The sequence below is a fragment of the Aegilops tauschii genome, chromosome 2, assembly GCF_002575655.3.
Source record: "Aegilops tauschii subsp. strangulata cultivar AL8/78 chromosome 2, Aet v6.0, whole genome shotgun sequence".
In the NCBI taxonomy this organism is placed as follows: Eukaryota; Viridiplantae; Streptophyta; class Magnoliopsida; order Poales; family Poaceae; genus Aegilops; species Aegilops tauschii.
The window spans coordinates 239,388,899-239,394,379 of NC_053036.3; the positions used below are offsets into that span (position 1 = coordinate 239,388,899).

The 5,481-nt window shown below is 43.0% G+C and overlaps 1 long non-coding RNA gene across 1 annotated transcript; it reads right to left on the reverse strand.

The window, feature by feature from the left end:
• Positions 1-404: 404 nt before the first annotated feature.
• On the reverse strand, positions 405-3,689 carry LOC120973266 (uncharacterized). The gene is made up of 2 exons (XR_005767800.3): positions 1,764-3,689; positions 405-1,689 (listed from the first exon to the last, which is right to left on the reverse strand). It is a non-coding gene; the product is annotated as an uncharacterized lncRNA (long non-coding RNA).
• Between the last annotated feature and the right edge of the window lie 1,792 nt (positions 3,690-5,481).

Consider the following 5,481-nt stretch of genomic DNA (forward strand, 5'->3'; position numbering starts at 1 on the left):
TGGGAGTTACATAATCTCATAGTCAAAGGAATATGTATAAGTCATGAAGAATGCAATAGCAATGAAACTAAACGATCATTATGCTAAGCTAACGAATGGGTCTTGTCCATCACATCATTCTCTAATGATGTAATCCCGTTGATCAAATGACAACACATGTCTATGGTCAGGAAACTTAACCATCTTTGATTAACGAGCTAGTTAAGTAGAGGCATACTAAGGACACTCTGTTTGTCTATGTATTCACACATGTACTAAATTTCCGGTTAATACAATTCTAGCATGAATAATAAACATTTATCATGATATAAGGAAATATAAATAACAACTTTATTATTGCCTTTAGGGCATATTTCCTTCACATCAGTACTGATTATAATAGAGAGGAAGGGAGACTTTATATCAGTAACTTTTTCCAGAGACAAAGCTATACATTTTCGTAGTGTAACTCAGCACGAACAACATCGTAAAAGAAGTCATGACCGATGCTTGTACTTCCATACAAACATATATGCGACTGAATCTATTTAACTTAGCAGAGCTTCTTTATTATACAAATCATGTCTACATACGTAAGCACAGACAGAACATGAGGAATATTTCAGCTTCAGTTTTTTCTTCAAAAACACTCAACTTACTAGTTCATTTTTGTTAGATTACTAGGTAGAGAACCTAAATGACACAAAGTGCAGCCGAACAGAACTTCGTCTATGTAGAATATGAAGTTTCCCCAATGTTTTTTCCACATCATGGAGCTTCAAGACAAGCTAGATGTATGTGTTACAAAAAAAATTGGCTAACGCAGCATTGGTGGAGCTATGTGTATTACTGCAGGGGCCATGCCCCCTAGCTCTTGGATTTTTTGTGAAGAAATTCAGAATTTGTGTGTCACAAATTGAGAGAAATATAGTTTGTGAAGAAACCAGCCCTCCACACACGCCATGGCCCCCTTAGTCATTTGTCGCTAGCTCCGCCACTGGCATTCAGAGTTGGCAGAAATTGAAGCAGCAAATGTACCATATTTCGTACATACAAGCATACGGAATATCGCAGAGGCAACATAGTATACCTGATATGTAGTTGGACTGACGCTCTAGGATTTTAGAACTGAGGAAAAAATGTACAGACAACTCAAGCGGCATGAGCAGAAGGCCCGGAAGAAGCGGCACTGGTGGTCGGGAGATCAAGAAGAAGCACTGACTGGCTGAACAAAATAAAAAAGATAAGAACGAAGTGAAGCACCATGGTCTGCGTACAAGCAGATGGAAGAAAAGTTCCAAGGAGTGGTGGCCGCCAGATACATCATTTTTCAGTTAAAACAATGTATCTCTGTAGATAGCAGGAACAGAAACTCTTTTAGATAACTCAATCATATAGAATGAAGCAATATGAGATGGAAGAGTAAAGCAACAGGAGAATGCAATGCAAGTTTCTAAATCATGTAAAGAAAGAACAACTTGATTTTCCAAAAACCGTAGTATCCAACTAGTTCTCCACCTAAAGCTCAAACAGGCCCTGCATGCTCAGCTAATTAACCACACACGTGACTGTTCTTTTGCAATACACCAGACTGCACATTCACATTGGCCATGTACAAATGATTTTCTTTTAGGAATAACATCAAAAACAGTAGAAAACTTAGCTTGGGAGATGGTGGAACATGAACGGGTCTGCCTCTCACTGCCGCAGCTGCAGAATATATTGATTTTCAGTAGAAGAAAAAGAATTTATCTATATGTGATCCATCACAAAACAAAGCATACATGCACACATATATCACAGGTTTAGAACATCACAGCTCACAAGCACATCCTCTACGCTTTGGACCTTGGGAATTGTTGCAGTCCCAACACTCTGTACGCGGCCATAGTGATGCCTCCGCTTCATGTCACACAGGTGCGCGCACGGTGTTCGTCTTGCCGCCGCTGTTATCGGTCAGGCAGAATAGTGGCAGACTACAGAACAGCCTCCAACATCGTTGTTTGCTGCTTTTGTGGTGACACCTCATGTGGTCATGCAAAACACAACTGTTTCCTTTTTTCTTCTTCTAATATACATTGAACTGCTACTACCAATAACAGAAATTGTAGACTGGCATTGTTTCTGGAAAGATAACCACTGTTTATCTAACTAGAGAACTACAGATTTTATAAAAGGTAAAGTACTAACCAGATAGCTACAAAATTTAGCAATGGTGAACCAAAGAACTACATAATTTAGCAAATGTGAACTCCTAACCAGATAACAACAGTTTTTTCAGAAGTGGTTGGGATCTTGTGTTGGCAGTGGGGAGCCGTGGCCGGAGCATGGAGGAAGATGATCTAGAGCGTAAGCTCGAGCGCAATTGAGTTGTGGACGGTGCCGAGCACGTCGGTGGACTGACGTCACAGGTGCTGGTGCTGGAACCGGTAGCTTCATCTCGGCTTTACCCATGGCGTCGCGCCGGATGGCGAATGGTGCCCGGCGACCGGGTCTTCTGCGAACGGATGCGCGCGCATTACCTGGACGGCCTGGACAAGGTAGAGGCGAGTCGGCGGCTGAGAGGTGGAGACGCACCGGCGGCTGAGAGGTGGAGACGCACCGGTAGCCGAGAGGTGGAGACGCACCGGCAAACATGAGGAGGTGGGGGCCGGGAGGTCGGGGGCCGGGCGGCGCCGGGGGCAGGGGAGGAGGTGGGGGCGGGGCGGCACCGGGATCCAGGGAGGAGGTGGGTGCCGGGCGGCGCCGGGATCCGGGGAGGAGCTGGGGGCGGGCGGCGCCGGGCGCGGGGAGAAGGTGGGGGCGGGGCCACGCTGGGAGCCAAGAGAAGTGGGATGGAGGATGGGTCGGGAGGGTGGTTTTTTTTTCTGTTTTGGTGTTCTATCCAGTACCGGTTCGGGTTCATCGTATGTTTCTGGAATAAACGGGTGCGCGTCTATATACGGCCGAGGGTACAGAATGATATTATGTTACTAGTAACAGAATAGTCCAGCCTATAGATATACTAGTCGAGTGCCCGTGCGTTGTCACAGGCTTTTGAAATATTTTGCTGGAGTTCAATTTCACTTGTCGAGACAATGTTGTATAACACAGAAACAATTGCATAATAATTGAAGCCCACTTCACTTGCAAATTGACTATCTATACATTTAGAATGATGATCCAACAAATTTATTACCCCTAAATGCTCGGTTGAGTACAAACGTTGCCATCTAAATATATCAGAATTTCAGCCGAGTTGCTTTGTGTCGAGTGCTTCTTTGAATTCCCTCGCAAATTTTTTTAATTTCACTAAATGCCTCCGAGTTTTACATTCTGACGACTATGATGTATGAATAGGGACCAGAATATATACACGAGTGCCTTTTTGTCGGTGACGTACAAGATGTATCATCTGACGAATGCATACAAAAGATATGTACAAGTGGTAGCTATTAGAAACAACAATAAACCATGACAATAATGGACAAAATACCTTACTTACCATCTTGCACGATGAGATGTTATCTATCCCAGGCCAGCTATCAAACAAAGTTGCCAACATTTAAATAGTTTCCTTCACACAGAACTTTTGACCTCGTGTTGAATCTAGCCATCATGGTCTGACTAAAAAAACTAAAAGGCATAGGACGAAAATAGATCCTAATCAACCTAAAAGGCACAGGACGAAAATAGATCCCACTCCGTGCATACCACAACAGCGTAGGACGAAAATGGATATTAATCAACCTAACAAAAATGCATAGGGCAAAAATAGTTCCTAATCAACCGAAAAATAGGCATATGTCTTACCACTGAAGGAAGCACATGACATGATAAAATTGATAGAAAAAGGCATTGTAGTAAATGTATGTAAACTGGGAGAAAGGAGATGCAGAGAATAATCTCATTTTACAAACTACAAACATTTAAATATGTTAAGGAAAATGGCATATCCAATTGTTCCTCCGCTAGCAGTATAAAAATAATACTCTTCCAATATGCATGAATCAAGATTCAAAATAGTTCCTTGTCAACAACCATGGGCTCCATTTTTAGTAACCCTCAAAAATTCTTAATGAAACCACTTTGCCTTGTTTGATCTTCACCAGTATTTACAGTGTCATTTCTTCTCATCCGGTCAACAAAAACATGGACACGTAATGAACATCCAATAAGCATAGTCCCATTTGTTCAAGGGATTGCATCCCAAACCTATGTTGCCCTGTGGCCATCAAAGCGATCTGTATTTCTGTCGCCATGTTTTACATGAGTTCCGCCGAGACCTTCCATGGAGATCAATCGATCCGACCGTAGCGCTAGTGCAAGCCCAGATTCACATACGTATGTACGTCAGGCAAATTGTGCATGTGCTAGTGCTACTGTTCATCAATCAAGTAGCTAGCATGTGTGCTTGCTTGCGTGTACATATACAAGGTCCTGACTCAATGATGAGGATATCAATATCATTGTTACACCCACAGCCCCTGTTGTTATACATACTGGACCAATTACTAGAGCTCACGCACGCCAATTGAATTATCAAGTACTTTCGTTTCTTGGTAATGATTCTAATGTTCATGAGAATATGATGCTGCCTAAATTGGATACATTTGTTTTGCTTACAAATGAAGGGCCTAGCTTGGACAAGAAAGATGAACCTTGGAGCAAGTTCAAGCATGGAGATGATGGCATGCGCAAGGGGAACAAGAACGGAGTTACAAGTGATGATTCCAGGACTTTGAAGCCACCATAATGAGTGCATGAAGCCTTGGACGAAATATACAAGATGCCACTTCATTAATTTCGTCCAGAGGCTATTCTAGGTGATGTGTCACCTTATTTTTGGGCCAGGCCCATGTAATTTCGAAATACTTGATTACAGGCTGTTTTTAGAGTCCGTATGTGTGGGGAAACAAGAGTTAGGGTTGGTTTCGGACCCCTCCTCCAAGGGCCATGAAATTCCCCCTCTCTCCTCCATATATTCAGCCCTTAGGGCATCGTTCTTTGGGTTTGTTTAGATTAAAAGTTCGCCATAGTTGCAACTTCGTGTACTTCGTTTGTGTTCAACGACCAAACCAAGACGTCACAGAACCCCACCTTGATCAATAAAGCTTTCCTCTTATATTCGCAATATCCACATTGCAATCTTAGTTTCTTGCTTGTTCTTCGTTTGCCTGCAGGAAACAGACCTTCGTGGTCAGGTTGATCGTGCTCCGGCGTGGTCAATAACCTCTCGGAGTTGGTTTAGCGATTGCTAAGGCGCGACATCCTCGCACGTTCATAGTCGGATCGTCAAAGTCAACTTCCTCAAAACGATAGCCACCATCTCATCGAAAGACGGGAACCATCTCATCGAAAGACGGGACACCTTTGCCTCTATCAAGTGGTATCAGATTTCCAGGTTGCTCGGTGAGATTTTCCAATTTTTTGTAGTTTAGATCGAGTCTGTTCTTCATACCTACAGTCCACGAAAAAGCCAAAAAAATAGGGTTAGTTCATCATACCGGAACCATTCTGAGC